Consider the following 27,609-nt stretch of genomic DNA (forward strand, 5'->3'; position numbering starts at 1 on the left):
CCCCTTCGAATGGGAGCGGGATATCGCGTCTCAATACCATATAGAACGTTTTTCGAGTATAAGTGAATACAAGGAATACTATACCCAAGGCGAGTACTGGATTGAAACAGCCACACTATATATTTTACCAGGTACGTGGGACGATTTGACAGAATGTCTAGAATTGTACCCGACCACCAGAAAATATTTTTTAAGAGTTACTGCCGACCAATTAGACATTGATTCTCTTAGGTGTAAACACTATGGCTACTGTGCGCGAGCTCAAGCGGGCCGCAAAGCAGAGAGGTGTTATCGGGTATTCTAGAATGCGGAAGCCAGCATTGTTGAGATTACTAGGTTTAGAAGTCCCTCCTACAGTAAAACAGTTAAAAGCTCAAGCGAAACAGCTTGGATACACGGGTTATTCAAAACTGGGGAAAGCCGGGTTAACCACATTGTTATCACATGCCCCAGTAGCACGTCCAACTGTAAAACAACTGAAAGCCGAGGCACACGATTTGGGTTTAGGTGGGTATTCTCGTATGAGAAAACCACAGCTTGTAGAATTATTACGGCAGAATAGAGCTATTGACCTACAGTTTGTGCGCACTGAGCACACCGTAGGCAATTATTTGAGAGGTTGGCGCATGCACATTGATAGAAACATAGACATTACAGATATTAAGCCTCTGATAGCTGATAAGGTTAACCAGGAACTAAATAATCTAGGAAGTATCAAGTTTCAGATCACAGTGAAAATGTCGCTCGATAAGCAGGTTGGGAGTACCACTGAGTATTTTCAACCTTACTTCCGAGGTAAACAAGAGGTCGTCACACATGCAGAGACCATTGACGCATCAATCGATACAAGTTTTCAGCAGATACGAGAATACCTAGAACGCTACACGCACATGGGGTCCGGGTGGGTTGTAGATAAAATCGATAACGTCTATCTAGACATAGCTAAATACGTGCCGTTCAGAGGTGGGTCATACCTAGACTTGCCTCCCTACTATAAGAACAAACAAGCCATAGTAAACGTTAAGAATAGAGGAAACGATTGCCTGAGGTTATCTCTCAGGTCAGCCATATTTCCAGCTGTCACTAATCCGAACAGGCCTTCTAATTATCCACAGGATGATGGGCTCAACTGGGATGGTATAGATGAACCAACCCCAATAACCCAGATTACTAAAGTAGAAAAACAGAATAATCTGGCTATAAATGTTTTTGGCCACGAAGGTAATACAACAATAATACACAGGGTCAGCCCGGTGAAGGATTGTCAAGTTATTAATTTATTCATGATTCAAAAAGGTGAAAAGTATCACTACACGTGGATAAAACATCTCAGCCGGTTGTTACACGACCAGTCGAAACACGATGGGGAAAAACACTTTTGTGTACGATGCCTACACTGTTTCAGTCGGGCCGATTTATTAGAATCCCACCTGGAGGATTGCCAAGGTGTTGGGCAGACGGCCATACGAGTCGAAATGCCTAAGGAAGGTGAAAATATCCTAAAATTCGACAATCACAAGAATCAAATGTCTGTGCCTTATATAATATACGCCGACTTCGAAGCCTTAGTGGTTGGGGAATCATCCACTAGTGGGAGTTTCACACAAAAAACACAAGAGCATAAAGCCTGTTCGTTTGGATACATTGTCGTCCGTTGTGACGGGGAAACGAAAGCTCCGGTAGTGTATAGGGGTCCTGACGCGGCTGAAAGGTTTCTAAAGTGCTTGCAGGAGGAAGAAAAAATTATTAGGAATGCATTGTATAGAATCGCTCCCATGCGTATGACCAGAGCCGACAAGATAGCTCACGCCAGTAGCACTAACTGTCACGTGTGCGACTCGCCACTTAACGGTGATTCGGTGAGAGATCACTGCCACATAACTGGTAAGTATAGAGGCGCCGCTCACAACGCGTGCAACCTCAAGCTTAAAATCAATCCTAAGACAATAAACATCCCCGTTGTCTTTCACAACTTGAGAGGATACGACTCTCACTTGATCATGCAGGCCATCGCGAAAATCGATGGTAATATATCATGCATTCCCAACAACATGGAGAGATACATCTCCTTCAGCTTAAACGGACTTAGGTTCATTGACTCGTTTCAATTCCTCCTGTCGTCACTCGACAGTCTGGTCAAGGCCAACAATACCTTCCCTATCACCGATCGATACACAGACGCCGAGACTAGACACCTGCTCATGAGGAAGGGCGTATACCCATATGAGTACATGGATAGCTGGGCTAAGTTCACAGAGACCAGACTACCTCCTATCGACTGTTTTTATAGCAAGCTGAATGAGGCGTCCGTCTCACGAGACGATTACTCGCACGCGATTAACGTATGGAATAAACTTGGTTGTAAGAACCTTGGCGATTATCACGACCTGTACTTGAGGACAGATGTACTGCTGTTAGCCGACGTGTTCGAGACGTTTCGGCAAACATGTTTAAAGCAGTATAAACTCGACCCCGCATGGTATTACACCAGCCCAGGTCTGTCGTGGGACGCCTTGCTTAGAAAGACCGGAGTTAATTTGGAATTGCTCACAGATTACGACATGCACCTATTCATTGAGAAAGGCTTGCGAGGTGGGATTTCCATGGCATCCAAACGATACGCTAAAGCAAATAATCAATACGTGAAAGGTTACGATCCTAACAAACCAACCAATCACATTCTCTACCTCGACGCAAATAACCTGTACGGCTGGGCTATGAGTCAGTATCTACCTACAGGAGGATTCGAATGGGTACCAAACGTTGATGTTATGAGCATTGCACCAGATTCGAACAAAGGGTATATCCTCGAAGTTGATTTAGAGTATCCCAAGGCATTACACGCATCGCACAACAGCTATCCCCTTGCACCCGAACGTATGAAGGTTAACACAGACTGGATGTCTGAGTACCAACATAACTTGTCAGGTGGTCGTGTGGCGGACGTTGAGAAACTCGTGCCTAACTTAATGAATAAGACCAAGTACATAGTTCACTATCGCAACCTACAGCTGTACCTGTCATTGGGTATGAGGCTGACCAAAATACACAGGGTGCTCATGTTCGACCAGAGCCCATGGATGGAGCCCTACATCAGAATGAACACAGACCTACGAAAAAAAGCCACCAGTGATTTTGAGAAAAATCTCTACAAACTCATGAACAACTCGGTGTTTGGTAAGACTATGGAAAACCTGAGGAAACGCGTAACCGTGAAACTGGTTAGATCTAGTGAGGAAGACAAGCTCAGGAAATTGATAGCCAGTCCGGCATTCAACCGTAATAAAATATTCACAGACGACCTAGTTGCCATACACATGAAGAAAAGCCACATAAAATTCAACCGACCTGTTTACGTTGGGATGAGTATCCTCGATTTATCCAAACACCTGATGTACGACTTTTACTACAACGAGCTCAAGAAACAGTACGGCGACAGGTGCGAAGTGCTGTACACTGACACGGATTCCCTGCTGATGGAGATTCGAACCGAGGACGTGTACGAGGACATGAAAAAACACATCGATTTATACGACACCAGCGACTATCCTAAGACCCATACCATGCACAGCACGGTAAATAAAAAGGTCCTAGGTAAGATGAAGGACGAGTGTGCTGGCACGCCAATAGCTGAGTACATAGGTTTGAGACCTAAGATGTACTCCATATTGAAAGCCGACAATAGTGAGATCCGAAAAGCTAAAGGGGTTAAGAAGTATGTGGTGAAACAACACATCAAACACGCCAGATTCAAGGAGGCCCTGTTCAAGACCCGTACCTTTAGACATAAGATGAACACGCTTAGAAGTGATGGACATAAGATATACGGACTGACTATAAACAAGACGTCCCTATCGCCTATGGACACGAAACGTTGGATAGCTATTGATGGTATAAACACATACGCGTATGGACATGAAAAAATTTGAGGCTATTTATTACAGCCCGCGTGGATATTGGAAAGGAGCTAGCGCAGTAGATAAGCTAGCTAAAATGGCGCGAGTATCACCGGAGAAAGCCAAAGCGTGGCTTGAAAAACAAGCCCTGTGGCAGATCTATTTGCCAGCGCCACGCTACGTACCTAGAAGGAGTTTCGGAATTAACATACCTAATAGAATTCACCAGGCAGACCTACTGTTCCTACCCCACGATAAGAGGTACAAGTATGCCTTAACCGTAGTGGACGTAGCCAGTCGTTACAAGGAAGCCGAACCCTTGACCACGAAAGATTCGGCCAAAGTAGCCAAAGGATTAGAACGCATATACAAACGCAGCCCGCTGACTTGGCCAACAGAGCTGCAAGTTGATCCCGGACGGGAGTTCATGGGTGCCGTTTCACAACTGCTAGCCAAACACGATACAAAGGTCAGACGTGGCACGGCCGGAGCCCATCGCAGCCAAGCTATAGTTGAGAGATTTAATAGGACTTTGGCTGAGCGCTTGTTCGGTCATCAATATGCTAGGGAAATGACAACCACTGGAAAACGATCGACCGAATGGGTAGCGAGGTTACCCGAGGTGGTGTCGGCAATCAACCATGAAGTCACCCGGCTCACTGGTAAGAAACCGGCAGACGCTATCAAACTAAAATCAGTGTTAGCAGAGTCGTCTGCTCCATTGCGTGGAAAGGAGAAACAGATACCAGATAGGGCCTTAGTTAGGTATCTATACCAGCCGGGGGAACACGAGGGCGATAGCCGTAAGCGAGCCACCGATCCTATATGGTCAGTCAAAACTTACAACATAGATAAAGTGGATATGAAAGCCGACGAACCTAATTTGTACTACTTGAGGGGTGGCCCGGGTAGGGGATTTGTAAGAGAAGAATTATTGATCGTACCGTACGGCACAGTATTACCGCCTGCCAAGTCACGGTAAACGTGATGGCGTGGCTTTGTAGTAGGGGTAATAATAGCAAGAGCTAATGGTCCCACCAAAGCCTCATTTAGTAAATGAGGCTTTTTAGAGGGGTTTTTGAAAAGTGTTTTCGGACTGTCATTCCCTATACTACTAAATGTATGTTAAAATCCCCTAGGTAAATTGTACAGTTTCTGGAGTGTGATGCAAAAAGAGCGGACAACTCTTGATGAAAGTCACTGTTTGACAGTTTGTTTTTGACGGAGGGTGGAGGACGATAAATACAGACCAGTCTCACGGTAGTCTGACCAGATGTCAACATTACCTCTAATTTTTCAAAAGATTTAAGATTACTGTTTAAATCTGTAAGACAAATTGTGAGTGTTTTCCTGTAGAGAATCGCAAGACCACCACCTTTAGAGTCGAGTCTTGGATGATGCACAAAGGAATGAGACATTGGGGTCATTTCAGTTATTTTAGTCTCATCACCAGCATTCCTCAGCCAGGTCTCGGTAAGAATTAGCACATCAATATCATCCTCAATGATCATATCAAAGATATCTACACATTTATTACGAGATGACTGGGCATTCCAAAGGCACATTTTAAGATATTTTTGGGGGAGCTTGGGGGTGTACTTGGACTAGATTGTTGCGGTTAACACCACGACATGACACAGTTTTTGAAACGTTTGGGAAAACATTGTGATACACAGCAATTTTCCTTTTAATTTTCCTTCCTGCTCTGTTGCCTCTCTTGGTTCTCTTGCTGACTGAGATCCCAGCATTGCGTAACATTGTCAGGAGTGTGGCGTCAATATGATGATGTAAGACTCCACTCCGACCAGGGGTACAGGGTAACCAACCTGGGCTGGCTGGTTCATTAAGGGACAAAAGCTCTGCCCTGCTGTAGACACCATATGGCTGATGTTGATTAACAGTCATTGTGATCTGGGTGCTGTGGGCTTGGGGAAAGATTGATAGCCCAGGCCAAGATGTGAAAATTTTCATACACAGTAATGTGAAAAACATCAAATAACTCCACATATTGACAGATTTGAAGTCTGAAATTTCACACAAATGATCCTGGTGATGTTAGTGACATCTCTGACAAGTTTGATCACTGTAGCAGGTATATATCCACAAGAATACAACAAAATAGGAGGAGCTACTGATTGCTGCTGCCTAGCGCGACCAGCTTACTCACTCTTTCCATTGATCAGGTTTTGTTGACTTGTAAATTCTCTCCACTCTATATGCTGGATATATGTAGAAGTGTCCTGTTCTGTTGTGGGTGTAGCCCAAATTCACTCTGCTATCTCTGTAGACGTGGGAACAGTCTAGTTCCTTCCATGTCAGGTTCATTCTCTGGAGGCAAAGGCTCATCTCAGTACTTTGATCGTGAGAAAAGTTCCCCTATGAGGATGTTATCTTGCACAGTTATCAGGGTCACGAATCAGAAAGGATAGCTCTGCTGGTGTAGGGTTGGTTTCATGAACTCTGCGAATCATTCTCTCTTAACCTGCAAGTTCTGAAGTAGTATAGGGAATGATAGTCCGAAAACACTTTTCAAAACCCCCTCTAAAAAGCCTCATTTACTAAATGAGGCTTTGGTGGGACCATTAGCTCTTGCTATTATTGCCCCTACTACAAAGCCACGCCATCAAGTTTACCGTGACTTGGCAGGCGGTAACACTGTGCCGTACGGTACGATCAATAATTCTTCTCTTACAAATCCCCTACCCGGCCCATCCCTCAAGTAGTACAAGTTAGGTTCGTCGGCTTTCATATCCACTTTATCTATGTTGTAAGTTTTGACTGACCATATAGGATCGGTGGCCCGCTTACGGCTATCGCCCTCGTGTTCCCCCGGCTGGTATAGATACCTAACTAAGGCCCTATCTGGTATCTGTTTCTCCTTTCCACGCAATGGAGCAGACGACTCTGCTAACACTGATTTTAGTTTGATAGCGTCTGCCGGTTTCTTACCAGTGAGCCGGGTTACTTCATGGTTGATTGCCGACACCACCTCGGGTAACCTCGCTACCCATTCAGTCGATCGTTTTCCAGTGGTTGTCATTTCCCTAGCATATTGATGGCCGAACAAGCGCTCAGCCAAAGTCCTATTAAATCTCTCAACTATAGCTTGGCTGCGATGGGCTCCGGCCGTGCCACGTCTGACCTTTGTATCGTGTTTGGCTAGCAGTTGTGAAACGGCACCCATGAACTCCCGTCCTGGATCAACTTGCAGCTCTGTTGGCCAAGTCAGCGGGCTGCGTTTGTATATGCGTTCTAATCCTTTAGCTACTTTGGCCGAATCTTTCGTGGTCAAGGGTTCGGCTTCCTTGTAACGACTGGCTACGTCCACTACGGTTAAGGCATACTTGTACCTCTTATCATGAGGTAGGAACAGTAGGTCTGCCTGGTGAATGCTATTAGGTATGTTAATTCCGAAACTCCTTCTAGGTACGTAGCGTGGCGCCGGCAAATAGATCTGCCACAGGGCTTGTTTTTCAAGCCACGCTTTGGCTTTCTCTGGTGATACTCGCGCCATTTTAGCTAGCTTATCTACTGCGCTAGCTCCTTTCCAATATCCACGCGGGCTGTAATAAATAGCCTCAAATTTTTTCATGTCCATACGCGTATGTGTTTATACCATCAATAGCTATCCAACGTTTCGTGTCCATAGGCGATAGGGATGTCTTGTTTATAGTCAGTCCGTATATCTTATGTCCATCACTTCTAAGCGTGTTCATCTTATGCCTAAAGGTACGGGTTTTGAACAGGGCCTCCTTGAATCTGGCGTGTTTGATGTGTTGTTTCACCACATACTTCTTAACCCCTTTAGCTTTTCGGATCTCACTATTGTCGGCTTTCAATATGGAATACATCTTAGGTCTCAAACCTATGTACTCAGCTATTGGCGTGCCAGCACACTCGTCCTTCATCTTACCTAGGACCTTTTTATTTACCGTGCTGTGTATAGTATGGGTCTTAGGATAGTCGCTGGTGTCGTATAAATCGATGTGTTTTTTCATGTCCTCGTACACGTCCTCGGTTCGAATCTCCATCAGCAGGGAATCCGTGTCAGTGTACAACACTTCGCACCTGTCGCCGTACTGTTTCTTGAGCTCGTTGTAGTAAAAGTCGTACATCAGGTGTTTGGATAAATCGAGGATACTCATCCCAACGTAAACAGGTCGGTTGAATTTTATGTGACTTTTCTTCATGTGTATGGCAACTAGGTCATCTGTGAATATTTTATTACGGTTGAATGCCGGACTGGCTATCAATTTCCTGAGCTTGTCTTCCTCACTAGATCTAACCAGTTTCACGGTTACGCGTTTCCTCAGGTTTTCCATAGTCTTACCAAACACCGAGTTGTTCATGAGCTTGTAGAGATTTTTTTCAAAATCACTGGTGGCTTTTTTTCGTAGGTCTGTGTTCATTCTGATGTAGGGCTCCATCCATGGGCTCTGGTCGAACATGAGCACCCTGTGTATTTTGGTCAGCCTCATACCCAATGACAGGTACAGCTGTAGGTTGCGATAGTGAACGATGTACTTGGTCTTATTCATTAAGTTAGGCACGAGTTTCTCAACGTCCGCCACACGACCACCTGACAAGTTATGTTGGTACTCAGACATCCAGTCTGTGTTAACCTTCATACGTTCGGGTGCAAGGGGATAGCTGTTGTGCGATGTGTGTAATTCCTTGGGATACTCTAAGTCAACTTCGAGGATATACCCTTTGTTCGAATCTGGTGCAATGCTCATAATATCAATGTTTGGTACCCATTCGAATCCTCCTGTAGGTAGATACTGGCTCATGGCCCAGCCGTACAGGTTATTTGCGTCGAGGTAGAGAATGTGATTGGTTGGTTTGTTAGGATCGTAACCTTTCACGTATTGATTATTTGCTTTCGCGTATCGTTTGGATACCATGGAAATCCCACCTCGCAAGCCTTTCTCAATGAATAGGTGCATGTCGTAATCTGTAAGCAATTCTAAATTAACTCCTGTCTTTTTAAGCAAGGCGTCCCACGACAGACCTGGGCTGGTGTAATACCATGCGGGGTCGAGTTTATACTGCTTGAAACATGTTTGCCGAAACGTCTCGAACACGTCGGCTAACAGCAGTACATCTGTCCTCAAGTACAGGTCGTGATAATCACCCAGGTTCTTACAACCCAGTTTATTCCATACGTTAATCGCGTGCGAGTAATCGTCTCGTGAGACGGACGCCTCATTCAGCTTGCTATAAAAGCAGTCGATAGGAGGTAGTCTGGTCTCGGTGAACTTAGCCCAACTATCCATGTACTCATATGGGTATACACCCTTCCTCATGAGCAGGTGTCTAGTCTCGGCGTCTGTGTATCGATCTGTGATAGGGAAGGTATTGTTGGCCTTGACCAGACTGTCGAGTGACGACAGGAGGAATTGAAACGAGTCAATGAACCTAAGTCCGTTTAAGCTGAAGGAGATGTATCTCTCCATGTTGTTTGGGATGCACGTTATATTACCATCGATTTTCGCGATGGCCTGCATGATCAAGTGAGAGTCGTATCCTCTCAAGTTGTGAAAGACAACGGGGATGTTTATTGTCTTAGGATTGATTTTAAGCTTGAGGTTGCACGCGTTGTGAGCGGCGCCTCTATACTTACCAGTTATGTGGCAGTGATCTCTCACCGAATCACCGTTAAGTGGCGAGTCGCACACGTGACAGTTAGTGCTACTGGCGTGAGCTAGCTTGTCGGCTCTGGTCATACGCATTGGAGCGATTTTATACAATGCATTCCTAATAATTTTTTCTTCCTCCTGTAAACACGTTAGAAACCTTTCAGCCGCGTCAGGGCCCCTATACACTACCGGAGCTTTCGTTTCCCCGTCACAACGGACGACAATGTATCCAAACGAACAGGCTTTATGCTCTTGTGTTTTGTGTGTGAAACTCCCACTGGGGGATGATTCCCCTACCACCAAGGCTTCGAAGTCGGCGTATATTATATAAGGCACAGACATTTGGTTCTTGTGATTGTCGAATTTTAGGATATTTTCACCTTCCTTAGGCATGTCGACTCGTATGGCCGTCTGCCCAACACCTTGGCAATCCTCCAGGTGGGATTCTAATAAATCGGCCCGACTGAAACAGTGTAGGCATCGTACACAAAAGTGTTTTTCCCCAACGTGTTTCGACTGGTCGTGCAACAACCGGCTGAGATGTTTTATCCACGTGTAGTGATACTTTTCACCTTTTTGAATCATGAATAAATTAATAACTTGACAATCCTTCACCGGGCTGACCCTATGTACTATTGTTGTGTTACCTTCGTGTCCAAAGACATTTATAGCCAGATTATTCTGTTTTTCTACTTTAGTGATCTGGGATATTGGGGTGGGTTCATCTATACCATCCCAGTTGAGCCCATCGTCCTGTGGATAATTAGAAGGTCTGTTCGGATTAGTGGCAGCTGGAAATAAGGCTGACCTGATAGATAACCTCAGGCAATCGTTTCCTCTATTCTTAACGTTTACTATGGCTTGTTTGTTCTTATAGTAGGGAGACAAGGCTAGGTATGACCCACCTCTGAACGGCACGTAGTTAGCTATATCTAGATAGACGTTATCGATTTTATCTACAGCCCACCCGGACCCCATGTGCGTGTAGCGTTCTAGGTATTCTCGTATCTGCTGAAAACTATTATCGATTGATGCGTCAATGGTCTCTGCATGTGTGACGACCTCTTGTTTGCCTCGGAAGTAAGGTTGAACATACTCAGTGGTACTCCCAACCTGCTTATCGAGCGACATTTTCACTGTGATCTGAAACTTGATACTTCCTAGATTATTTAGTTCCTGGTTGACCTTATCAGCTATCAGAGGCTTAATATCTGTAATGTCTATGTTTCTATCAATGTGCATGCGCCAACCTCTCAAATAATTGCCTACGGCGTGCTCAGTGCGCACGAACTGCAGGTCAACAGCTCTATTCTGTCGTAATAATTCTACAAGCTGTGGTTTTCTCATACGAGAATACCCGCCTAAACCCAAATCGTGTGCCTCGGCTTTCAGTTGTTTTACAGTTGGACGTGCTACTGGGGTATGTGATAACAATGTGGTTAACCCGGCTTTCCCCAGTTTTGAATAACCCGTGTATCCAAGTTGTTTCGCTTGAGCTTTTAACTGTTTTACCGTAGGAGGGATTTCTAAACCTAGTAATCTCAACAATGCTGGCTTCCGCATTCTAGAATACCCGATAACACCTCTCTGCTTTGCGGCCCGCTTGAGCTCGCGCACAGTAGCCATAGTGTTTACACCTAAGAGAATCAATGTCTAATTGGTCGGCAGTAACTCTTAAAAAATATTTTCTGGTGGCCGGGTACAATTCTAGACATTCTGTCAAATCGTCCCACGTACCTGGTAAAATATATAGTGTGGCTGTTTCAATCCAGTACTCGCCTTGGGTATAGTATTCCTTGTATTCACTTATACTCGAAAAACGTTCTATATGGTATTGAGACGCGATATCCCGCTCCCATTCGAAGGGGTGAGTATACTTAACACCCTCTTTAATCCATACCACGTCCACTATTATCTTAAATCTGAAGCTGCCCCATAAGGCCAGTTCATATTTGAATATGTTTTCCACAGACATAGCTATACGTAGGTGTGTATAATCTCTAATTGGAGTCTATCTTGAGCAGTCGCCTACGTTCTTTTATGTAGCCTTTTTTATTCTCGTATATGAGTTGATGTCTGACTACGTTCGCTCCGTGAGCTTTACATAAACAGTAGTGCCCTTTAACCCCGATACCACACACAGAACACGTGTAGTTAGGACTTCCCATATGGAAACAACAGAACCCCTGATTCCTGCATTTCCTACCACAGGCCTCGGTCTTCCCCATAAGTATGTATTCGCATCGGTATGGAGCGGGTCTCATGTTTACTTATATAGGTATTTTAGTTTAATTGCTTTGCAACCAACGCAGTAGCTGCTATACCCAACACTATGAAGCCCAGTTCACGATTCATTTGTCCCTTGGATGGTGTGTAGTACTGAGCGAGTGTGGGTTTATTGAGCGGTTCCAATTGTTTACCAGTTAGTAGATAGTATTCTTTCATTGCTTCATCGACATCGTTGAATGTTTGAACGGCATGGTTTTCACGCGTGAGTTGTTCGTTAATAAAATCAATCCTCTGGAGGCGTTTTTTAGCGTACTCGGCCTGTGCTCTTTGTAATTTCTCAGTAGCGAGATCGTGTCGCTTCCTTTCTTCCTGTATTTCAGCCGCGTGATCATCTCGTAGTTTCGAGAAGAGGAAATTACTCCCGGAAAATGCCAGGGCATTCACTAACGCCCCACCGACCATCATAGCTATCGTGGCCATCCCTATATTTATTTCATTATATTATCAGGTATTATTCCTTGTTTTACTAGGATGTCTTTTGTGGCCATCGCCATACCAAGGTTCATTATGAGCATACCCATATCCTGCAGGTTGAAATCTAGCTTGATAGTTGGTTGTTTAAGCACCATTTTAGTTAACCGAGCGTACCCTACTGCTAGACTAGCTACCACTGTGGCGTGGTATGCGTCGTTGACGAACGTTTTCCCCTCAGACATTATGTATATATAAAAATATTTTAAATTATAACATGATATGCGGGTCGACGGTGGGGGTACCCCCCACAGTGGGGGTTACCACCTCAGGTACCACCTCACGTCCCTCACGTGTATATAACCACGAGATAGCCAAGGCAGCAGTTACGCCTACAGCCAACAACAGTCGGGTTGGATTGGTCACTTTATGTTGGTTACACCACCGTTTTTTACCGGCAGCTACTCTCTTAGGATTCTTCTGCCTGGTTACTGTTTGGGGTGTGGGGGGTACCACCACTGGGGTCTCCACCGTCACCTCGGGACTCACTGTTTGGGGTGTGGGGGGTACCACCACTGGGGTCTCCTCCTGTGCAGCATCCATCTATACTATTATTATTATTCTTTCTCTCAAATTGACAATGTTTTGCCGTGATAATCGCCGCCGTCACTGGAGCCAACAACATACCATATTTGTGGTACAACCCGCAGCTGATAGAGCTCACGGCGTGTTCGATAAAAGGGTCTTTCTCGAGGTCCTCCCATAGGTAAAGTCGGCGCTCTGGTGGAATGGGAAGGAATTGTGATACAATACCGGTGTATATCTGGGTCATAGCCGATCCTATTGTTTTTGTCATTTCTGCTCCGAGCCGGGACTCGTATCTAGCGTACAGCTTATCGATTTCTTCGGCTGACATTTTGTTAATTTTATCCGGAGTGTAGTCTCCAAAGTAATGTTTGGCTTTGCCGCCAACAGCCAACGCCACCAGTTTCTCTCGCTTGTCATCAGTGGGGCCTGCCGTACCCCCAGGTACCAACTGTTCGAGCAATTCCTCACACTCCATCTTATAATATAACAAGTAAGATTTAGTTTTAACTATATAATACCCGATGCAGACAAAACACAGAGAAATGAAGGTTAAGTTGCACACGACAAATACTTCAAATATCATAGCTATGCTTAGCATTTGCTTAGCTTTGCTTAGCTTTAGCTTAGCTTTGCTTAGTATACTCTATATGCTACTGGTTGGTCGGTCTTTAGTACGAGCTTAGCGTGTTTAGTTTCAGCGAGCTGTTTCTTCACCCGTTCCCGTTCTAATTTACTCATCACATCGTTCTCTCTCAAACACTCCTCGAACGAATCCCTGTCCTTGCAGTGAAATAAGGCCACCCATCGCGTCTGCTCCCTGAGGTCTTTCAACACCGAGTTGAACTTCTGCGTTAGCACCCAGACGCTGTGATTTGCATGCCGGCCGGAGAAGGCCAGGTACGATAGCATGTCTCTCTTTTTTGTTATCTCGCGATTAGCGCTGCAGTCGTCCAGTATGAACAGCGTCGGTTCCCCTTTAAATTTCTCGTGAAGAGCTTTCAACCAGTCCTGCAGGCGTGTTCCAGGGTCGATTTTGTGTACGTCCGGGTCCGTCATCACCCAAGGTCGCGCGTACGTTTTATTCATGCTCAGAGTAGGGCACATGATAACGATGTTATCGAACACATCCTTGTAGTAACCCTCCAACATATCCAACACGAAAACTGTCTTCCCACAACCAGTCTGCCCGCATATGATAGCGCAGTGTGGGTCAGTGGGTAGTGGTGGGTACCCTCGGGGGGTGTGGGGGGGGTGTCCCCCCTCAATAGATGGCTTGCACGAATCTCCCATTGTCTATATTAAGTTGCGCGTCCATAATAACGTACAGATATAATTTCAACTTACCAGCGGTTTGGGCCTTCTTATTAATCTGGATGGTTATCCCTTCGCTGCCGTTATCTATACGGCGCCCGCTACCGTGCAGTTTATCATCATCCGTGGATCGCATGTCCAACCATAAGGCGTACTTGGTGGTCAGGTATTCACCGATCTGCACGGAGCCTAGGTCCAGGTCCTTTGTTATATAATCCCCCACTGGTAGCTTTTTTATCTCATCCCACTGCTGGTGTGGTCTCATACCATGACTGAACAGCTGGTTGGGTACGCCCTCGATGGTCACTTCCACCTTTTCAATCTCGGGGTTGAAAAACTTCTCGCTGTCCCTCCGGAATGGATCGTAATCCTCCACGGGGACGACCAGGATACCTTTCATCGATCGCGCCGGCACGTTCAGGTTGATATTCCACACAGTGTCGCTCTTATCTCGCACGACTGATCTATGTCTCAGTACGCGATCGTACAGTATAGCCATCTTCCCAGAGTACTGACTTCGAACCTGCCTGGCCAGCTCCGGGCTAGTGACCATGTCGAACTCCAGAGAGATGTTGTCTATGGCATAACTGGCCTCATCACCGTTCGGTGTACGCACTACTTTGCTATAGTCGTTAAACGTGAGCTCGTATTCGAGCCTATCACCCAGCGCGGCCTGGTAAAACGGCGCGTGTCCCGTGAGCAACTCGAAGTCGAGCGGCACGCAGAATCGATTCCCGTATGCTAGAGCGATAGCCTTTTCACCGTCCGATAGCTTGTCTTGCTGGTCTGTCGTGAAGACGTACCCTATGCGCGCCCGGGTTGATTTGCTGATACCCTGGTACACATCATTGACTCGTTCTCTCTCGCTTTTCCAGAGATCCTTGTAGCAGTGAAACACGTCGCTGTCGTCGATGCTCAGCACCTCGTTACCGCTGATCTTGACGGTCGTTTTCTTGATGATAGCTCGACCCACGTTCCGCACTAGCTCGCGTTTGTCGTTGTCGGAGGTCAACGTGATATTGAACGCCAGTCGAACAGTGCCTGGTACAATGAGGTCATTCTCACCAAGGTTTGGAAATCTAACCAGCAGAGTTTGGTTCTGGTCTATCTTACTGGGATTATTGGTGATGGTCACCGACTGTCGCACGGCTCTGGCACCTAATGGCTCTCTCATTTTTCTGAAAGGATCTAATTTTCTACCGTACATTGTTATATATAAATAAAATATATTTAAATACTAATGGATGAAGACATACCTATGGATGATATGCGGGGCGCTAGTGCCCAGGCATCTGATGAGCAGGAGACCTCATTTACTAGTTTGCCATTGAGCCAACAACTTTTAGAAACAACGGTAAATGATTATTACGAAAGTTTAAAAAGTGATAAAAACTACGTTGAACCAAATGGTATATACCATAAGAATTTTTTTGTTGATACAAAGGGTGTTCTACGTCTTAAGTCTGCCCCAGGGGTTGACCTCTTTAACAAGAGCAATAAAAAACCACTGGCCTTGTCAACTCTAGCCAGCCGCAATGGTGGTGCTAGATTTATCATTGAACATCTAAACATGCCTGATTACGGTGGTGCAATACCTAAGACCGTTAAAGAAGATCTGCAAGCTACCAGATCCCACCTCACCACTAGAGATGAAATGACACCACAGCGTGCTACAGAAGCCTCGGACAGCATAGAAAAACTGTTGAGCACCTACTGGGACAAACCGTTACCGGGGTTTGACTTTCCGGTAAGGGAACTGCGCGGCTTAGACGAAGCCGTGAAACGCGTGCGTGGAGAACTCGTGAACAACATGGGGAAACTGAACGAAATCGACGAGCACATCGCTAGGGAAAAAACCAAACTCAACGAAACTGAAAACGATGATATGAAACGCCGTATCAATGAACGACTACGCGATTTAGAAGACGAGAGACGTACACGATTGGAATCCGCTTCCTCGAATCGTGAACAGCTTCGATCCCAGATCAGTCGTATTCGGGAAACAATCGATAGAATACTGAACGAGGATACAACTTTAGCCAACAGGATTAGGATATTGTTCCGGGAGCAAGGGATCACCATCGCCAGCATTCTGACTGCATTGGGTTTCATTATATCAACCCTCGTGGTGTCACTGGTGGGGGGTGCCCCCACACCCCCAAGTGCCGGCGGTGGAACTCCAGGCGGTGGTGGTGGTGGTGTTAAAGACTGGATTAAAAAACTCGGGGAAGGCCTAGCTAAACTGGCTGGTAAAGCCGCCGAAGCCCTTCCCGGCATACTGGGTAGCATCGTCTCGTGGTTGTTGAGCGCTCTGTCTAAAACTGCTATGTGGCTCAGTCAAAACCTGTGGGCAGCCATCGTCGCCGTGGCGGGTCTGGTGTACGTAGCGGCTAAGAAATCTTTAACCAAATAAGTCCCAAAGTTACCCCACCAACCACCAGGGCCGTTTTACTATCAATATGCTGCTGAGCCTGAATATGAGAGTGTGTGGGGGGTACCTCCACATGAACTTTAGGCTCCGGGGGCGACGCAACTATACCCTTTTCACGTGGTGGGATGTGTGGGATATAGGTGGTGTTAATATCGGGGTTGATACCCAACTTTTGATCCTTCGTGGCTATGACTATTTTGTTGTTATAACCCACCACTTTTTTTATTCTCAGTTGCATATCACTCGGAGCCATGTACAACCCCACGCCGAACACGTAGTCGACTTTCGACCTGGCGTATTCTAACACGTTTTGGTAGCGTTCGATAGCCCGCGGGAGATCAACTGGAGAATTGATAGCATCCTCAACGTTGGAAACGAATTGTGTCTGAGCGTCGTAAGCAGTTCCCTTACCGAGGATGTTGGAACGCGTCATCGACTGCGCACCCAACAGCGCCCACACGTACGTTCGAATCGAGTCGTTCAACCTGACTACCCCGGCACGAGTGAATCCTTTCGACGTGTCCAGCATGAACATTTTCCACCCGTCTGTGTTTGACTGCTCCTGCTCCACTTTCTGGATTGTGAAACCAACACCACCTTTTTTAAAGTCCATACGATCATCCCTCCATTCATTACTCGACAAAGCAAAGTCCTGCCTAAGTATACCTAGTGTCAGTAAATCATCACTGGCATCTTTCACTGGTTTTGGCCCAGATTTGTTAGGTTTAGGAACAAGATCAGCTAATGCATGGGAAAAACGTTCCGTACTAAACATTTTTCGTTGCATAAATTTTATTAGTATATGTTTGTCAAATGCCTTTGGCGAGAGCCCATGAGCGTAAGGAATACCCAACCCGTGGTTCAGCCCCGGCAAACGCCAATCCGTCTTCGGGTTTATTTCGAATTCGTTGCAAATACGTTCGTAGGCCCGTCTATCGTATGGGTTGTTTGTTGCGTCCCACGCTTTGTCCTGTGGGAGGGGGGCGCTGATCTCTTTAAGGATACGTCTGACCTGGTAGTACACGTGGAACTTGAACACAGACTGACTCAGCGGCCCACGCCGAGTGTCGGTCAATGTCACACCACACCCCGTTGTAGCGCACCACACGGCAAAGTTGAATTGGTTCTGCCAGAACTGCATAGGGTTGTTGAACCAAGCGTGGACTGCCTCAATGTTAGTCACCGAAAGCTTATACTTATCAGGCATATCTATAAACTTGGCATTGAAATACAACCCAGGAGCAACCACGATCTTCATGGTGGAGAAATCTACGTCCAGTTTAGGGTAAAACACACCAGGGGAATACATTTTAAAACTATTATATAATAAATATATATGTAATATGTACATAACACTTCCAGGAATAACGAGCGGTGAGGCCGTTCAGCTGACGCACGCGATCGATAACACGTCAGGTCAACTCGAAGTCGCACTCTGCGATATCACCTACCTACCGCAATGGACTAACATTAATATCAGCAACAATAAGCTGTTCGTCAGTGGAACTCGCAGTCAAATAACTGACGGCTACTACAGCGTGTGCTCGCTAAACGATGAGGTCTTCAAACCCCTGGGAGCTGAACTCAAGATGAACGACTCAAACGGCACAGTGGTGTTAATCAACAACGGAAGAACCTCATTGAGGCTAGGCCGACCATTAGCGAGGATACTCGGTATGTCTCCTGACGAGATAAAACCAACAACAACCGTCACAGGCACGAAGTTACCCGACCTAGTACCGTACCGAGAGCTGTACATTCATCTCGGTCAGGTGAGCACAACGTATAACATTCAAGGAGGTCACCCTTCCACTATATTGAGAGCAGTGCCGGTGAAAACTGAAAAATTCAACGACGGTAGAACCGAGTCGTTTTCACCACGGCAGTATAAGAGATTAACCCAGGGCAACATACCTGAACTGACAATATCGGTGTTAGATATAAATCATAATCCTGTAAATATAGGATACCTCAGCTTAACGCTTCACGTAACATGACCAGCGCACAAGGGCCTGGAGTGAAAAAATGCGTCAATATCGGGATCTCCGACCTCGGAGACACACGCGGTTTCGACGCTCCCGGAGTAGATGGTAAAACGTACGCCTTGCAACTGAAAAACAACATTTACAAACGCGTTGAAGTCTCCTCCGGTGGAGCCCTAAGTGATATGATAGATACCACAGGAGCAACAGCCAACACTAAGTACGCCCTCGTCAACACCGGTGATGACAACTGGAGAATATACCCATCATTCGGAGGTAAACTGTTCGACTTAGACGATGTTGAGAGCACTACCGTCGTCAAAAACAAACCATATATGCTCGTCTTCACCGAAGATGACAAGTGGGTGTTGTTACCCGATAACAAATGGTTTCTCAATATTAGACTCGTCTCCCCTTACGTGTTCACGGATAACAAAGACAACCACCTAAACAAAGTCGTGAACAATGGAACCCTGCTCGTGGCTTACGTCCCAACTCAGAGACGTAGCATAGTCGTCAGCCCAGTCAACACTATAGCAGCCCACATGCTATCGAGTAAACCAGCCATACAAAACGTGAAATTGCAGTTGGTGTCTGAATTCGAAGGTGTGGTCAAGATACTAGAGAGTCTACCGGCAAACTCAACACTATTCATCAAAGTCTACCTAGGGGAACCATCGGTGAATGATGTCGAGATCGTGAAGGGGATCAAACTCGGGTGGGTGAAACGACACCAATATCAAGTTTGCAACGTTTACGTGCGGGTGGGTGTCGACTCCAAGACCAGTCTGCAGGGGGTCAACGTGATCGTGGAAAATAAGATATCACTAATCAATATCTTCCTACCTGACAACATACACTTCATGGGTATAAAGTTAACCCCTGAATTATTATCAGAAAACCAGTTGGAAATTATATCATAATAGTATAATAATGACTAGTCATCATCCCAACACTACACTTAACGACCTGGGAGATACAGAGGGATTCGATCAGCCTGGTGAGGAAGATGAATTATACATCCTGCACTTCAAAGACAACGTGTACAGACCGGTGCCGTTACCAGATTTTAAAAAACCTAAATGGCTGATCAACTTAACACCCACCTCACCTTATATCACAATAGACGAAAATAATTGGATCACTAAGATTAGGAACAACGGTATCTGGGCCGGGGATTTCATTCCGGAGAGGGGATTATCACACAGACAATCTGATGGTTACGACAAAAAAGGGTTATCAACTTTCTTCGAAAATAAATTAACATTTAGTAATCCTGAAATAATAACCCCCCCTTTCACACTCATCATAGAAGTCTTCTTTACGGATTCATTCGATGGAGACCCCCCAATAGTACACCAAATTTTACCCGGGGTGTCAATACGCTGGGATTACACAAACGATTATTGTCGTATTGTTATACAACAGGATACCACGGGTCCTATAAACCACTTAATAAGTCTCAGTGGGGTTTTTATTAGAATAGGATATTTTATTAGCCTCTCACCTATTACCCTGACTAATAATCTAGAACTTATAGGCTTCAAATACATTGATAGATTTTTAACTGGACCCCAATTAAAATATCTTTCAAAATATATATTATAGGATGGGTCTGTACCCAGTCGTAGAGGAAGTAGCTAAGACGTTAGAAACCGTAGATGGGTTCCGCTTGAGGCAGTTATGTGATGTAAAACGTCAACTAGAACAAGACCGTGACACGCGGAAAGCACTATGTAAAAAATACAATAGAGCTTTCAATATCGTGGATGGGGCTGACACTACCCTTATGGCAACCAGCATGGGGCTAGGGGCGGCAGGCGTTGGGTTGTTAACCACCATCGTGGCTGCACCTATAGTGTTAGGTATTGAAATAACGGCTGGGGTGACAGGGTTGGTAGGGTTGGCGCTTAAGTTAGTATCACGCAGACTTAATCGTAAGGCATTGAAACATGACGAGATCAGGGTTCTGGCCGAAGCAAAACTCAACACAGTGAGTGAGCGAATTTCCACGGCACTCTCTGACAGTAAGATCTCAGAAGAGGAGTTTAGTTCAATCCTCTCTGAACTCAAAAAATATAACGGAATGAAACAAGATATTCGATCCAAGTCTCGTAAGTCTGCTATCAGCGAGGACGAGAAAAAAAAGTACATAGCACAGGGAATACAAAAAGCCCAGCAAGCCTTTATTATGAACACCAAAGAGATCGTAGGCGGTTCACGTTAAACTGTTTCATCGATATAAATATAACATAGCCGTAAGCGAGCCACCGATCCTATATGGTCAGTCAAAACTTACAACATAGATAAAGTGGATATGAAAGCCGACGAACCTAACTTGTACTACTTGAGGGGTGGGCCGGGTAGGGGTTTTGTAAGAGAAGAATTATTGATCGTACCGTACGGCACAGTGTTACCGCCTGCCAAGTCACGGTAAACGTGATGGCGTAGCTTTGTAGTAGGGGCAATAATAGCAAGAGCTAAGGGTCCCACCAAAGCCTCATTTAGTAAATGAGGCTTTTTAGAGGGGGTTTTGAAAAGTGTTTTCGGACTATCATTCCCTATACTACTTCTGATCCAATGTTACAGCTCTCTTCACGGCTGGCAAAGTGGCGTTTGGCTGACGTGAACTGGATTCATAAAAGGGTAATGGGAAACCCAATTTCCTTCATAGTACTGATGTATTTTAGTGTCCATTACACGAAGAAAAAGATTTCTCCTCAGGAGACAGTCCAATCTCATTTTCTTCACAGTATAGTTGTTTAGACTAGGTGTGGACAAAGTTGTTCGTTCATCATTTAGAACATGAGTCTTGTTGACATGCACACTGTTTGGAGGATGGATTTTCCCGTGGCACATTTCTCTAATGACAACCCAGGCTAATGGTAGATTTTAACCATATATGGTGATGAAGGAGTTCTATTCCCTGGTCGAGAAAGTGGCGCGCCTCAGTAAGATCCCTGGGAATTTACAGCAAGATCTAAGCAGAGAAGTCCAACAATGTGAGATAGATGGGGATCACAACTAACGACATCTGGTGTCAGTATCTCCTCTCTGTAGTCTGGCAGATCAGAGCCTTCAATCAAGACCGGAAGCTGTAACTCTGCAAAACCATCATGGGGTTCTGCAACAAATCCCTTGCTATTCTGCCAGACATCAGGTTTGCCCTGATCATGATGACATCTTGTCACTATGAATGTCCATCACGTCAAGGACTTCACTCATATCAAGCGTTGTGTTCCTCTAATCATCAATGATTGCATAGGCCTTGATGGTCTTTTCAGGATGTCATTTTCGCACATGATTTTGCAGATCTGTGGATCCTCTGCACAGAATGTTCTGGGGGCTAGTTTCCTTGCGAATTTCTCTCCCTGCCATGGATTTGTGCACACTGACTGTTCTATCCGTTTCCCAGGGGTCTCTATGCAAGGCAGATAAGTGACGCATACGCCCACATTCTTCATATTTCACCACAGTCTTACAGAGTCCTGGTGTTCTGTTGACACACATCGCAAACGCACATTCCACTTCGTTAGGAGTTCTTAGCTTTCCCTCAATATAAGGCTTTGCTCGAAAAGACATGCAATCTTTCAGAGAATGTTTTGTCTCCTGCAGAGGACACTTCACTGGACATGGGCCTGCTCTGCCCTGAAATAAGCAGTCTTACTGGCTGTAACATCAGTCTTTCTGTTTAACACAATGTTCCTTGAAGGAAGGTACAACTGTTCACTTGCCCTTTATGAAGGAACGTGACTTTGACCTTCATACCCAAAACTAGGGTCATATTTCATCTTGCTCATGTAATCGTATAAAGTTAATAAAACACGGAAAGGAGGAAATGTCACACTGCATCATCTTTTCACAGCATGAGCTGTACATTTTTCTTGAATGCCATACGGAGGTTTGTTTACTATTGGGGTGACACCTGAGGACGTGTTAAGGTAAGCAAGTAGGAATGAGTGAGTGATTTAAGATTTATCATCACATTGGCAATATTCCAGCCATATCGTGACGAGAGCGATTAATTGCAAAACTATATATTAATTAATGGCACGTTATAAAATCTGTCAACGAAGGACAGTACGACCAACTATATCACAGAGAACGTAAAACTAGTAATTAGATCTAAAACAATTCAACTGTAGAGGACAATACAATATAAAAATGGGCTTCAGATTGCCAACAACTAGATCACCACACTAGGGACCATGGGGACTTACATTACTTTTGCTACCTACATGGACCCTAGCTGGATTTACACCATCCCTTCAGCCATTGGCTTTTACGTAGAGAATTAATTAAAATGACAAAAATACTACGATTAAAAACCTGGAAAACTTAAATTCACATCAAATGTTTCAGGACTTACGTATCCTCTCAGGAGGACAATAAATTTACAATATTTTAACCCCCTTTGACGGTACAGCCACTAGCAAAATGAGTTACTAACTTAAACTTCCAATTATAAAATATTTATCTATTTACAAATCAGTTAACAGATATAATTCTTTTAAAAATGCAAGAATTAAATGAGAACTAGTATTGTTAAAAAGGTCCTTCATTGTTCTTGATTTGAAACAGTTGTCCCTTGTGATGGAATACTCGACACTGTCAAGTAAGATGTGCTTCACTGTGATTCTTTCATCACAAGGGATACAAAACGGAGGATCCTCACCTTTTAGTATATATATTCGTGCGTGTATCTTGTGTGGCCAATGCGACATCGCATGATGACCTCTCTAAATCTGGACTGACAGTCCAAGTAGGTGTAACCAATATACGGTTTTATCGCATGTAATTTATTTATACCTACTTGTGAGTCCCACCTCTTTTGCATCAGATCACGGATGTAAGATCTAATGGTGGCTTTATAATCAGTGTAAGGGAAAAGACGTGGTGTCACAAATTTGCTGAGTGCCGCTTTAGCAGCAAGGTCAGCCTACATGGCTGGGTAACCAACAGAACACGATGTCGTACTGACCAATAGCAAGATCATTACACAATTCAATACTTTCTATTAAAAGTGGACGTTTGCAAGAAATATTTTACTAGCCTGAAGGCAAGAAAGAGAGTCTGTTTATGTTTAGGGTGTCTTTGAACATATTTAAGAGCCGTTAATATGGCGTTAGCTTCAGCTGTAAAAATAGAGCTGTTGTCTGGTAATCTAGAAGATATTGTTCTGGATCCAGTGACAGTGGCACAAGCCACTGTGCCACCGTCCTTGTGCCCATCTGTAAATAAGGATTTATAATTGCAATATTTATGTTTTAATTGTTTATATTCCTGGTTATACTGTAATTCATTAGTTTCTGATCTTCTACGTAATGTCAGGTCAATCTCTGACCTAACCAATTGCCAAGGTAGAGAAGAAAGAAGACGGAAAGGGGCTATATTATCCAGCTCAATGCTGGCAGCAGAAATAAGTGGTTATATTCTTACACCAAGAGACCAAGATTTCTGTTTGTATAAAGCCTCATACAGAGGATTGAAAACTCACTGGAATATAAATTAGTTTTGTTACGTTCTGTAAAGTAATTTTATACGTCGCTGCTCAAGAGATGGTTCATCAGCCTCGACATACAAGCTGTCAACAGGTGAAGTTCGAAAGGAGCCAAGACAAAGTCTTAGATCTTGATGATGGACAGAATCTAATAGTTTTAAGTTGCTTTTGCAGGCTCCACCATACACAATTGAGCCATAGTCAAGCTTCGAACGGACAAGTGATCTGTATAGGTGTAGCTTGATCACCTCTCTACTTTGAATAAGACACGACTTTCAATACATCAAGTGCCTTCAGACATTTAGTTTTTAGGGATTTGATATGTGGAAGAAAAATTAAATGGCAGTCGAAAGTCAGACCTAAGAACTTGGCCTCTGGACTACTTTGGTGGGAGTGCCATTTAAAAACAGTTCTGGGTCATTATTTAGTTTATATTTACGGCAAAAATGTTTGCAATTACTTTTGGATTAAGAAAATTTAAAGCCATTTTCAAGACACCATTTATCTGTTTTGTTTAAACATAACTGCAGTTGCCGTTGCATATTTTTCCCACGACAAGAAATAGTAAAATCATCCACAAATAACGATCCATCAATTGAATCGTTTAAGACTTTCGATAAACTATTTATCTTTATACTAAAAAAGCGTGACAGACAAAATACTGCCTTGCGGAATGCCCTGATCCTGATCGTAATGATCAGACAAGGTAGAACCCTCTCGGACTTGAAAGTGTCTGTTATTTAAAGAGTTGGCTATAAATTGAGGCAAACTACCTCGTAAACCGAAGTTACGTAAATCTCTTAAAATGCCATATTTCCCAGTTGTATCACATGCCTTCTCAAGGATCAAAAAAGATAGACACAGCGTGTTGTTTATTGATTAGAGCGTTTTTAACAAACGATTCCAAACGCACTAAGTGATCGACAGTACTTCTATTTCTACGGAAACCACATTGTATATCGGTTATAAGGTTATCTGTTTCCAAGTACCAAACAAGTCGTTCCATGGTTTTGCGAAACAGCTAGTTAGTGAAATTGGTCGATAATTTGACGGATCTGTATAATCACGTCCAGGTTTAGGTATTGGTACTACTATAGCGTCACGCCACGAGGGAGGAAAGTTACCCTATGTCCAAATATCATAAAAGTATTCAACAGAGTTTGAAGACAGGATTCTGGTAAGTGCTTCAGGAGTTGATGACGTATGTTATTGTTATCAGCTCCTGTAGCAGTATCGTGGGCTTGCTGAAGAGCAGTATAGAGCTCAGGAATAGAAAATAGTTCATGATAGTCTTCCCCGTTATCAGAACTGAAGTTAATAGTTTTCTTGTTTTGTTGTTTTTGGTATTGTTGGAATTTAGACATATAATTAGAAGAGGAAGATTGTTTGGCAAGAGTTTCAGCCAGTTTATTGGCAATATCCGATTTATCAGTAAGCAATTGATCTCCATGTTTCAGATGATGGACACTAGATTTAGTACCTTTACCTTTAATTTTCTGGACCATGTTCCATTCCTTGGACAGTGGTGTTCGAGAATTTATTTAGGGCACGTAATTGTGCCAAGATTGACGTTTATTCTGTCTAAACGTACGCCGCGCTTTAGCATTTAAACTTTTTAATATATTTAAATTATGCACCATAGAATGGTGACGAAAATAATGTTCTGCCTTTTTCCTTGCCTTCCTAGATTGTTTGTAGTCATCGTTGAACCATGGTTTTCGAATATTTGGAACTGCAGGGGTATTTGGTATACACTCATCAGCTATGCAAAACATTTAATAGCACCAGGAACGTCAATAAAACGGTCAGGTTTAAGTTTTGCAACACACAGTGTTGCAAACAAAGCCCAGTTAGCCTTTTTTAAAATTCCGCCTTGATCATGGAGGTACATCTGATGGAGTCACAGGTTTTAGTATAGTAGGAAAATTGTCACTTTTACAGAGGTCATCGTGTACTGACCATTCGAATTCATTTAGTAGTTCTGAATTTGTGAGTTACAGGTCGAGAGCAGAATAGGTCCCTGTACCAGAGTGTAAATATGTGCTGGAACCATCATTATAAACGCATAAACCATGGTCAAAACAAAAGTCCTCCAACAATTTACCTTAAGCGTTTGCAGTTACACTACCCCAGAGCGGGTTGTGCCCATTTAAATCTCCCACTATAATACAGGACCGCAGGAGTTGGTCATATCGAGCTTGAAGATCAGTTTTGTCAAACTTCAAAGGCGAGATATAGAGAGAGGATAGTGTAAATGCTACATGTAAAGTAATTCTACAGCCTACATATTAGTAAAAAGTGAAACAGGGCTATGGATAACGTGTTGTCTGATTAGAATGGATGATCCTCCAGTGACCCTATCACCCGGAGGTGTAAAAACAATGATATGCATTAAAATGACGAAGGTCAAATGTATCTGTCTGTTTTAAGTATGTCTCTTGGAGACAGATCGCAGAAGGTGTAAAATCGTGGATTAATAGCTGTAACTCATGTAAATTAGTCCTCAATCCTCTGCAGTTCCACTGTACAATATTATTGGAATAAACTCTCTCTTTTGGGGGGATTTATTAGGGATCTACCCCGCACGTTTTTGGGGGGCGACAAGCTATGTGCTCTAGAATGGACGTTTTCAGATACGTCCATGTCTTCAAGAGACCCATATTTGTTGAAAAACTGAATTTTATTTCTGGGCTCTGCCACTTTGTTGTTTTGAAGCATCAGGCTTAGGCTTAGGTTTACTAATAACAGTTTGTTGACTATCAGCTGTCGATTGAGACTCTGAGTGTGACTGAGATGATGATTTGTGATCAGAAGACTTTGATGTACTAGGAAGTGATTCCTCAGTCTGAGATGATATAGCAGGGTACAAAAGCTGTGGAGAGTCGCAATTTACCCAAGTCAAGGTAGTCTGGAAGCCAGTGGTTGATTTTGTTATTTTAGAGCTAGACTCAGATGATGTTTTTGCTTACGAGCATAACTTTCTGGAAGATCAGATCCCTTTACCAGTTTTTTTTGCCTCAGAAAAGGAGATATTTTGAGTAAATTTTATTTTGTTTACGTCCATTTGTTCTGTCTAGGGCACTGTTTAGAAAATGATGAATGGTCACCTGAGCAGCTGGTGCATTTTTTATGTTCTCACTGTGGTGAGAAAACACACACAACAGAAAATGTGCATGTAGTGACACCGTGTCCATATTTCAGGTTGATTGATTCTTGTTTTGAACAAATTCTTGTCGATTTTTGTCGATGAACAAATAGGCCAACATCGAAATTAAAAGTCCAAATGAAATTTGTGCAATGACATACGTATATATTCCATGAACAGGGCTTGGCATGACCAGCCGATTGGTTGAACCGGGCCAATTCAAGCACCCGTCTAGGCGAAGTCAGGGCCAAAGTGGTATATTGAGCAATAGGAACACGGTTACAGGTTCCTATTGCCCTCAACCACCAGGATCCCTTTCTCTGCCGACACATGGCCGCAACCCACGGCAAACGGGTTGCTGGACCAAATATCCCCCCGGGTACACAACGAAGGTGAACGACTCTCAGCGTTACCCAG

General features: G+C 44.1%; 1 protein-coding gene across 1 annotated transcript in view; it reads right to left on the bottom strand.

Annotated features, from left to right (window-relative positions):
• The window catches only part of LOC137293440 (uncharacterized), a 69,727-nt gene that overhangs the window by 16,512 nt on the left and 25,606 nt on the right, over nucleotides 1–27,609 (bottom strand). The window lies entirely within an intron of this gene.

Source organism: Haliotis asinina, chromosome 8 (assembly GCF_037392515.1).
Source record: "Haliotis asinina isolate JCU_RB_2024 chromosome 8, JCU_Hal_asi_v2, whole genome shotgun sequence".
Classification (NCBI taxonomy): Eukaryota; Metazoa; Mollusca; class Gastropoda; order Lepetellida; family Haliotidae; genus Haliotis; species Haliotis asinina.